Consider the following 12021-nt stretch of genomic DNA (forward strand, 5'->3'; position numbering starts at 1 on the left):
ATTCCACGATCCGTACACGGACTAGTACATGTACCAGAACGGGCCGTACGGGGACACGGGAAAAAAAGTTCCTGACGCCCGTCGTGGACGAAGCGGCACGCGTGCCCTGGGAAACAGGGCAAAAGCATAGACGATTCCACGATCCGTACACGGACCAGTACACGTACCCAGAACGGGCCGTACGGGGACACGGAAAAAAAGTTCCCACGCCCGTCGTGGACGGAGCTGCACGCGTGCCATGGAAAACATGGCAAAAGCACAGAAAATTCCATGATCCGTACACGGACCAGTACACGTACCCAGAACGGGCCGTACGGGGACACGGGAAAAAAAGTTCCCGACGCCCGTCGTGGACGGAGTTGCACGCGTGCCATGGAAAATAGGGCAAAAGCAGAGACGATTCCACGATCCGTACACGGACCAGTACACGTACCTAGAACAGGCCGTATGGGGACACGGGAGAAAAAGTTCCCGACGCCCGTCGTGGACGGAGCTGCACGCTTGCCATGGAAAACAGGGCAAAAGCACAGACGATTCCAAGATCCGTACACGGACCAATACACGTACCCAGAACGGGCCCTACGGGGACACGAGAAAAAAAGTTCCCGACGCCCGTCGTGGACGGAGCTGCATGCGTGCCATGGAAAACAGGGCAAAAGCACAGACGATACCATGATCCGTACACGGACCAGTACACGTACCAAGAACGGGCCATACGGGGACACGGGAAAAAAAGTTCCCGACGCCCGTCGTGGACGGAGCTGTACGCATGCCATGGAAAACATGGCAAAAGCACAGATGATTCCATGATCCGTACACGGACCAGTACACGTACCCAGAACGGGCCGTATGGGGACATGGGAAAAAAAGTTCCCGACGCCCGTCGTGGACTGAGCAGCACGCGTGCCATGGAAAACAGGGCAAAAGCACAGACGATTCGATGATCTGTACACGGACCAGTACAAGTACCCAGAACGGGCCGTACGGGGCACGGGCAAAAAAGTTCCCGATGCCCGTCGTGGACGGAGTTGCACATGTTCCATGGAAAACAGGGCAAAAGCACAGATGATTCCACAATCCGTACATGGACCAGTACACGTACCAACAACGTGGACAAGGTGTTCAGGAAAACGGCCCATAATCCATGGAAATTGCGCCTAGACTAGCTCCCAAAGGGCCAAAATGCTGCCATGGCAGCCAAAACATATGTCATGGCAAAAAAACCATGCCACGGCAATGTTTCAAAATAGTGTACCCCTCCTTCACAAACTAAAGGGCACGGTTCCCATGGGGGGCTAAAACCCTCAGGTACTCTGGGGGAGGAGGGGTTCTCCCGGTTGGGCGTATGGAACTCGGTTTGTTTTTCATAATAAAAACACCCGTTTTTGTTGGGGATCGTAGCAGAAATTTAAATTTTTCTACGCATCACCAAGATCAATCTATGGAGTAATCTAGCAACGAGGGGAAGGGGAGTGCATCTACATACCCTTGTAGATCGCTAAGCGGAAGCGTTCAAGTGAACGGGGTTGATGGAGTCGTACTCGTCGTGATCCAAATCACCGATGATCCTAGTGCCGAACGGACGGCACCTCCGCGTTCAACACACGTACAGCCTGGTGACGTCTCCTACGCCTTGATCCAGCAAGGGGAGAAGGAGAGGTTAGGGAAGACTCCATCCAGCAGCAGCACGACGACATGGTGGTGAAGGAGGAGCGTGGTAATCCTGCAGGGCTTCGCCAAGCACCGTAGGAGAAGAGGAGGACTTGGGAGAGGGGAAGGGCTATGCTAGAACTTGGGTGCGGCTGCCCTCCCAACCCCCATATATATATATATATATATATATAGGGGCAAGGGAGAGGGGGGCCGGCCCCCTTAGATCCAATCTGAGGAGGGGCGACGGCCAAGGGGGGTTGCCTTGCCCCCCAAGGCAAGGGGGGCGCCCCCCCTTTAGGGTTCCCCAAACCCTAGGCACATGGGCCCTAGGGGGAGGCATCCAGCCCACTAAGGGGCTGGTCCCTCTCCACATACAGCCCATAGGGCCCTCCAGGGCAGGTGGACCCTCCCAGTGGACCCCCGGAACCCCTCCGGTGGTCCCGGTACAATACCGGTAACCCCCGAATTATTCCGGTGACCATATGATGACTTCCCATATATAAATATTTACCTCCGGACCATTCCGGAACTCCTCGTGATGTCTGGGATCTCATCCGGGACTCCGAACAACATTCGGTAACCACATACATCTATTCCCTATAACCCTAGCGTCATCGAACCTTAAGTGCGTAGACCCTACGGGCTCAGGAGTCATGCAGACATGGCCGAGACAACTCTCCAGTCAATAACCAACAGCGGGATCTGGATACCCCTGTTGGCTCCCACATGCTCCACGATGATCTCATCGGATGAACCACGATGTCAAGGATTCAATCAATCCCGTATACAATTCCCTTTGTCCACCGGTACGATACTTGCCCGAGATTCGATCGTCGGTATCCCGATACCTTGTTCAATCTCGTTACCGGCAAGTCTCTTTATTCGTTCCGTAACACATCATCCCGTGATCAACTCCTTGGTCACATTGTGCACATTATGATGATGTCCTACCGAGTGGGCCCAGAGATACCTCTCCGTTTACACGGAGTGACAAATCCCAGTCTCGATTCGTGCCAACCCAACAGACACTTTCGAAGATACCTGTAGTGAACCTTTATAGCCACCCAGTTACGTTGTGACGTTTGGTACACCCAAAGCATTCCTATGGTATCCGGGAGTTGCACAATCTCATGGTCTAAGGAAATGATACTTGACATTAGAAAAGCTTTAGCAAACGAACTACATGATCTTGTGCTAGGCTTAGGATTGGGTCTTGTCCATCACATCATTCTCCTAATGATGTGATCCCGTTATCAACAACATCCAATGTCAATGGTCAGGAAACCGTAACCATCTATTGATCAACGAGCTAGTCAACTAGAGGCTTACTAGGGACATGGTGTTGTCTATGTATCCACACATGTATCTGAGTTTCCTATCAATACAATTCTAGCATGGATAATAAACGATTATCATGAAGAATGAAATATAATAATAATAACTAATTTATTATTGCCTCTAGGGCATATTTCCAACAGTCTCCCACTTGCACTAGAGTCAATAATCTAGTTCACATCGCCATGTGATTAACACTCACAGGTCACATCGCCATGTGACCAACATCCAAGAGTCTACTAGACTCAATGATCTAGTTCACATCACTATGTGATAAACACTCAAAGAGTTCTGGGTTTGATCATGTTATGCTTGTGAGAGAGGTTGTAGTCAACGGGTCTTGCCATATTCATATCCCTATGTATTTCGCAAAACTTTATATTGTAGATGCTGCTACCACATTCCACTTGGAGCTATTCCAAATTATTGCTCCATTATACGTATTCGATATCTCTACTCAGAGCTATCCGGATAGGTGTTAAGCTTGCATCGACGTAACTCTTTATGTCGAACTCTTTATCACCTCCATAACTGAGAAACATTTCCTTATTCCTCTAAGGATAATTTTGACCGCTATCTGGTGATCTACTCCTAGATCACCTTTGTACCCTCTTGCCAGACATGTGGCAAGGCACACATCAGGTGCTGTACTCAGCATGGCATACCGTATAGAGCCTATGACAAGAGCATAGGGGACGACCTTTCCTTCCTCTTTCTTCTGCCATGGTCAAGCTTTGAGTCTTACTCAACTTCACACCTTACAATTCAGGTAAGAACCCCTTCTTTGACTGATCTATTTTGAACTCCTTCAAAAATATGTCAAGGTGTGCATTCTTTGAAAGTATCATCAGGCGTCTTGATCTATTTCTATAGATCCTGATGCCCAATATGTAATCAGCTTTATCCAGGTCTTCCTTTGAAAATCACTCTTCAAACAACCGTTTATGCTTTCCAGAAATTCTACATTATTTCGAATCAGCAATATGTCATCCACATATACTTATCAGAAATGTTGTAGTGCTCCCACTCACTTTCTTGTAAATACAAGTTTCTAGCAAACATTGTATAAACCTAAAAGCTTTGATCACTCCATCAAAACATATATTCCGATTCCGAGATGCTTGCTCTAGTCCATAGAAGGATTGCTGGAGCCAGCATACCTTTTAGCATCCTTAGGATCGACAAAACCTTTTATTGTATCACATACAACTTTTCTTACGAAAACTTGTAAGAAAACTTGTTTTGACATCCATCTGTAAGATTTCATAATCGAAAAATACAGCTAATGCTATCATGATTCCGACAGACTTAAGCATCGCTACGGGTGAGAAATTCTCATCGTAGTCAACTCCTTGAACTTGTGAAAAGAGTCTTTCCCACAAGTCGAGCTTCATAGACGGTAACATTACCGCCCACGTCCGTCTTCTTCTTAAAGATCCATTTATCTCAATGGCTTGCTGATCATCGGGCAAGTCCACCAAAGTCCATACTTTGTTCTGATATATGGATCCTATTTCAGATTTCATGGCTTCTAACCATTTGTCAGAATACGGGCCCACCATCGCTTCTCCATAGCTCATAGGTTCATTGTTGTCTAACAACATGATATCTAAGACAGGATTATCGTACCACTTAGGAGTAGTACATATCCTTGTCGACCTACAAGGTTCGATAGCAACTTGATCCGAAGCTTCATGGTCACTATCATTAACTTCCTATTCAACAGACGTAGGCGCCACAGAAAACATCTTTCTGTGTTGCATCACTCTCTAGTTGAAGTAAAGGTTCGACAACCTCATCAAGTTTATCTTCCTCCCACTCAATTCTTTCGAGAGAAACTCCTCCTCGAGAAAGGACCCGTTCTTAGCGACAAACAATTTGCCCTCGGACCTGAGATAGAAGGTATACCCTACTGTCACCTTTGGGTATCCTATGAAGATGTGTTTGTCCGCTTTGGGTTCGAGCTTCTCCGGCTGAAGCCTTAAGCATCGCAGCCCCAAACATTAAGAAACGACAACTTTGGTTTCTTGCCAAACCAATGTTCATACGATGCCGTCTCAACGGACTTAGATGGTGTTCTATCTAAAGTGAATGCAGCTGTCTCTAACGCATAACCTCAAAATGAAAACGGTAGATTGATAAGAGACATCATAGATCGCACCATATCTCATAAGGTTCGATTACGATGTCCGGACACATCATAACCCAGTGGTGTTCCAGGTGGCTTCAACTATGAAACAATTCCACAATGTCTTAAGTGATTGCCAAACTCATAACTTAGATATTCTTATTGATCAGATTGTAGGAATTTGATCTTCTTGTTATGATGATTCTTAACTTCACTCTGAAATCGCTTGAACTTTTCAAACATTTCAGACTTGTGCTTCATTAAGTAAATATACCTATATCTACTCAAATCGTTAGTGAAGATGAGAAAATAGCGATATCCACCGCACGCTTCAATTCTCATTGGATCACACGCATCAGCATGTATGATTTCCAACAAGTCACTTGCCGTTTCATTGTACCTGAAAGCGGGGTCTTAGTCATCCTACCCATGAGGCATGGCTCGCATGTGTCAAGCGATTCAAAATCAAGTGACTCCAAACATCCATCGACATGGAGTTTCTTCATGCATCTTACGCCAATATGACCTAAGCGGCAGTGCCACGAGAAAGTGGTACTATCATTATTAACTCTACATCTTTTGGCGTGAACATGTGTATTACCACGACCGAGATTCAATGAACCATTCACATAGGGTGCATGACCATGAAAGGTATCATTCATGTAAACAGAATAACCATAATTCTCTAACTTAAATGAATGACCGTATTGCAATGAACATGATCTAATCATATTCATGCTCAACATAGACACCTAATAACATTTATCTACGTTCAATACTAATCTCGAAAGCAGATGGAGCGTGCGATGGTGATCTCATCAACTTTGGAAACACTTCCAACACACATCGTCACCTCGCCCTTAGCCAGTCTCCGTTTAGTCCGTAGCTTTTGCTTCAAGTCACCAGTAATAACAACTGAACCGGTATCCAATACCCAGGTGCTACCAGGAGTACTAGCTAGGTACACATTAATAACACGTATATACTTTGTTGAAGTTGACAACCTTCTTATCTACCATGCATTTGGGGTAATTCCGCTACCAGTGACCATTGCCCTTACAATAGAAGCACTTAGTCTCGGGTTTGGGTTCAACCTTGGGTTCCTTCACTGGAGCGGCAACTAGTTTGCCATCCATGTAGTTTCCCTTCTAGCCCTTGCCCTTCTTGAAACCAGTGGTCTTGTTAAACCATCAACACTTGATGCTCCTTCTTGATTTCTACCTTTTACGGTCTTAAGCACCGCGAACAGCTCCGGGATCAACTCCATCCCTTGCATGTCATAGTTCATCACGAAGATCTAGTAGCTTAGTGATAGTGGCTAGAGAACTCTATCAATCACTATCTTATCTGGAAGTTTAACTCCCACTTGATTTAAGTGATTGTAGCACCCAGACATTCTGAGCACATGCTCACTAGCTGAGCTATTCTCCTCCATCTTGTTGGCTAAAGAACTTGTCAGAGGTCTCACACCTCTCAACACGGGCATGAGCCTGAAATCCCAATTTCAGCTCTTGGAACATCTCATATGTCTTATGGCGTTCAAAACATCATTGAAATCCTGATTCTAAGCCGTAAAGTATGGTGCACTAAACTATCAAGTAGTCATCAGGATGTGTCTGTCAGGTGTTCACAACATCCACAGACGACGTTGTAGGGGTTTGCACATCAAGTGGTGCATCAAAGACATAAGCCTTCTGTGTAGCAGTGAGGACACTCCTCGGACTACGGACCTAGTCCGCATCATTTCTTACAATATCTTTCAACTTAATCTTTCTCTAGGAACGTATTGAAACAGGGAGCTACAACGTGAGCTATTTATCTACAACATATTTGCAAAGTCAATTTAGACTATGTTCATGATAATTGAGTTCATCAAATCAAATTATTTAATGAACTCCCACTCAGATAGACATCCCTCTAGTCATCTAAGTGAAATATGATCCGAGTCAACTAGGCCGTGTCCGATCATCACGTGCGACGGACTAGTCAACATCGGTGAACATCTTCATGTTGATCGTATCTTCTATACGACTCATGTTCGACCTTTCGGTCTTCCGTGTTCCGAGGCCATGTCTGTACATGCTAGGCTCGTCAAGTCAACCTAAGTGTATTGCGTGTGTAAATCTGGCTTAAACCCGTTGTATTCGAATGTTAGAATCTATCACACCCGATCATCACGTGGTGCTTCGAAACAACGAACCTTCGCAATGGTGCAAAGTTAGGGGGAACACAATTCTTTAAATTATTGCGAGGGATCATCTTATTTAAGCTACCGTCGTTCTAAGCAAATAAGATGTAAAACATGATAAACATCACACGCAATCAAATAGTGACATGATATGGCCAATATCATTTTGCTCCTTTTGATCTCTATCTTCGGGGCTCCATGATCATCGTTGTCACCGGCATGACACCATGATCTCCATCATCGTGTCTTCTTGAAGTTGTCTCGTCATCTATTACTTCTACTACTATGGCTAACGCTTTAGCAATAAAGTAAAGTAATTACATGACGTTTATGTTGACACGCAGGTCATAAATAAATTAAGACAACTCCTATGGCTCCTGCCGGTTGTCATACTCATCGACATGCAAGTCGTGATTCCTATTACAAGAACATGATCAATCTCATATATCACATATATCATTCATCACATCCTTTTGGCCATATCACATCACAAGGCATATACTGCAAAAACAAGTTAGACGTCCTCTAATTGTTGTTGCAAGTTTTTACGTGGATGCTATAGGTTTCTAGCAAGAACGTTTCTTACCTACGCAAAAACCACAACGTGATATGCCAATTTCTATTTACCCTTCATAAGGACCCTTTTCATCGAATCCGATCCGACTAAAGTGGGAGAGACAGACACCCGCTAGCCACCTTATGCGACTAGTGCATGTCAGTCGGTGGAACCAGTCTCACGTAAGAGTACGTGTAAGGTCGGTCCGGGCTGCTTCATCCCACGATGCTGCCGAATCAAGATAAGACTAGTAACGGCAAGCAAATTGACAAAATCGACGCCCACAACAACTTGTGTTCTACTCGTGCATAGAAACTACGCATAGACCTAGCTCTGATACCACTGTTGGGGATCATAGCAGAAATTTAAAATTTTCTACGCATCACCAAGATCAATCTATGGAGTAATCTAGCAACGAGGGGAAGGGGAGTGCATCTACATACCCTTGTAGATCGCTAAGAGGAAGCGTTCAAGTGAACGGGGTTGATGGAGTCGTACTCGTCGTGATCCAAATCACCGATGATCCTAGTGCCGAACAGACGGCACCTCCGCGTTCAACACACGTACAGCCCAGTGACGTCTCCTACGCCTTGATCCAGCAAGGGAAGAAGGAGAGGTTAGGGAAGACTCCATCCAGCAGTAGCACGATGGCATGGTGGTGAAGGAGGAGCGTGGTAATCCTGCAGGGCTTCGCCAAGCACCGTAGGAGAAGAGGAGGACTTGGGAGAGGGGGAGGGCTGTGCCAGAACTTGGGTGCGGCTGCCCTCCCAACCCCCACATATATATAGGGGCAAGGGAGAGGGGGGCCGGCCCCCTCAGATCCAATCTGAGGAGGGGCGGCGGCCAAGGGGGGTTGCCTTGCCCCCCAAGGCAAGGGGGGCGCCCCCCTTTAGGGTTCCCCAAACCCTAGGCGCATGGGCCCTAGGGTGGAGGCGCCCAGCCCACTAAGGGGCTAGTCCCTCTCCACATACAGCCCATAGGGCCCTCCGGGGCAGGTGGACCCTCCCAGTGGACCCCCGGAACCCCTCCGGTGGTCCCGGCACAATACCGGTAACCCCTGAATTATTCCTGTGACCATATGATGACTTCCCATATAAAATCTTTACCTCCGGACCATTCCGGAACTCCTCGTGACGTCCGGGATCTCATCCGGGACTCCAAACAACATTCGGTAACCACGTAGATCTATTCCCTATAACCCTAGCGTCATCGAACCTTAAGTGTGTAGACCCTACGGGCTCGGGAGTCATGCAGACATGGCCGAGACAACTCTCCGGTCAATAACCAAAAGCGGGATCTGGATACCCATGTTGGCTCCCACATGCTCCATGATGATCTCATCGGATGAACCACGATGTCAAGGATTCAATCAATCCCGTATACAATTCCCGTGGACGGAGCTGCACACGTGCCATGGAAAACAGGGCAAAAGCACATACGATTCCATGATCCGTACATGGACCAGTACACGTACCCAGAACAGGCCGTACAGGGACACGGGAAAAAAAGTTCCCGGCGCCCGTCGTGGCTGGAGCTGCACGCGTGCCATGGAAAACAGGGCAAAAGCACAGACGATTCCACGATCCGTACACCGACCAGTACACGTACCCAGAACGGGCCGTACGGGGACAGGGGAAAAAGTTCCCGACGCCCGTCGTGGACGGAGCTGCACGCGTGCCATGTAAAATAGGGCAAAAGCACAGACGATTCCACGATCCGTACACGGACCAGTACACGTACCCAGAACGGGCCGTACGGGGACACGGGAAAAAAAGTTTCCGACGCCCGACGTGGACGGAGCTGCACGCGTGCGATGGAAAACAAGGGAAAAGCACAAACGATTTCCGCGATCTGTACACGGACCCGTACACGTACCCAGAACGGGCCGTACGGGGACACGGGAAAAAAAGTTCCCGACGCCCGTCGTGGACGGAGCTGCACGCGTGCCATGGAAAACATGGCAAAATCACAGATCCGTGTACGGGCCGTGGAATCGTCTGTGCTTTTGCCATGTTTTCCATGGCACGCGTGCAGCTCCGTCCACGACGGGCGTCGGGAACTTTTTTTTCCCGTGTCCCCATAGGGCCCGTTCTGGGTACGTGTACTGGTCTGTGTACGGATCGTGGAATCGTCTGTGCTTTTGCCCTGTTTTCCATGGCACGCGTGCAGCTCCGTCCACGACGGGTGTCGGGAACTTTTTTCCCCCTGTTCCCGTACGACCCGCTCTGGGTACGTGTACTGGTCCGTGTACGGATTGTGGAATCGTCTATGCTTTTGCCATGTTTTCCATGGCACACGTGCAGCTCCGTCCACGACGGGCATCGGGATTTTTCTTCCCGTGTCACCGTAGGGCCCATTCTGGGTACGTGTACTGGTCCGTGTACGGAACATGGAATCGTCTGTGCTTTTGCCCTGTTTTCCATGGCACGCGTGCAGCTCCGTCCACGACGGGCGTCGGGAACTTTTTTTCCCGTGTCCCCGTAGGGCCCGTTCTAGGTACGTGTACTGGTCCGTGTACGGATCCTGGAATCGTCTATGCTTTTGCCCTATTTTTTTTCCCGTGTCCCCGTACGGCCCGTTCTGGGTACGTGTACTGGCCCGTGTACGGATCGTGGAATCGTCTGTGCTTTTGCCCTGTTTTCCATGGCACGCGTGCAACTCCGTCCACGACGGGCGTCAGGAACTTTTTTTCCCGTGTCCCCGTACGGACCGTTCTGGGTACGTGTACTGGTCCGTGTACGGACCGTGGAATCGTCTGTGCTTTTTCCATGTTTTCCATGGCACGCGTGGAGCTCCGTCCACGACGGGCGTCGGGAACTTTTTTTCCCGTGTCCCCGTACGGCCCGTTCTGGGCACGTGTACGGATCGTGGAATCGCCTGTGCTTTTGCCCTGTTTTCCATGGCACGCGTGCAGCTCCGTCCACGACGGGCGTCGGGAACATTTTTTCTCGGGTCCCCGTAGGGCCTGTTCTGGGTACGTGTACTGGTCCATGTACGGACCGTGGAATCGTCTGTGCTTTTGCCATGTTTTCCATGGCATGCGTGCAGCTCCGTCCACGGCGGGCGTCGGGAACTTTTTTTCCCGTGTCTCCTCGTACGGCCCGTTCTGGGTACGTGTACTGGTCCGTGTACGGATCGTGGAATCATCTGTGCTTTTGCCCTGTTTTCCATGGCACGCGTGCAGCTCCGTCCACGACGGGTGTCGGGAACTTTTTTTCCCGTGTCCCCGTACGGCCCATTCTGGGTACGTGTACTGGTCCGTGTACGGATCGTGAAATCGTTTGTGCTTTTGCCATGTTTTCCAAGGCACGCGTGCAGCTCCGTCCACTACGGGAGTCGGGAACTTTTTTTCCTGTGTCCCCGTATGGCCCGTTCTGGGTACGTGTACTGGTCCGTGTACGGATCGTGGAATCGTCTATGCTTTTGCCCTGTTTTCCATGGCACGCGTGCAGCTCCGTCAGCGACGGGCGTCGGGAACTTTTTTTCCCGTGTCCCCGTACGGCCCGTTCTGGGTACGTGTACTGGTCCGTGTACGGATCATGGAATCGTTTGTGCTTTTGCCCTGTTTTTTTTCCTGTATCCCCGTACGGCCCGTTCTGGGTACGTGTACTGGCCCGTGTACGGATCGTGGAATCGTTTGTGCTTTTGCCCTGTTTTCCATGGCACGCGTGCAGCTCCGTCCACGGCGGGCGTCGGGAACTTTTTTTCCTGTGTCCCCGTACGGCCCGTTCTGGGTACGTGTACTGGTCCGTGGAATCGTCTATGCTTTTGCCATGTTTTCCATGGCACACGTGCAGCTCCGTCCACGACGGGCGTCAGGATTTTTTTTCCCGTGTCACCGTAGGGCCCATTCTGGGTACGTGTACTGGTCCGTGTACGGAACATGGAATCGTCTGTAGTTTTGCCCTATTTTCCATGGCACGCGTGCAGCTCCGTCCACGACTGGCGTCGGGAACTTTTTTTCCCGTGTCCTCGTAGGGCCCGTTCTGGGTACGTGTACTGGTCCGTGTACGGATCGTGGAATCGTCTATGCTTTAGCCCTGTTTTTTTCCCGTGTCCCTGTACGGCCCGTTCTGGGTACGTGTACTGGCCCGTGTACGGATCGTGGAATCGTCTGTGCTTTTGCCCTGTTTTCCATGGTACGCGTGCAGCTCCGTCCAC

Source organism: Triticum urartu, chromosome 5A (genome assembly GCF_056163025.1).
Source record: "Triticum urartu cultivar PI428250 chromosome 5A, HENAU_Tu73, whole genome shotgun sequence".
Classification (NCBI taxonomy): domain Eukaryota; kingdom Viridiplantae; phylum Streptophyta; class Magnoliopsida; order Poales; family Poaceae; genus Triticum; species Triticum urartu.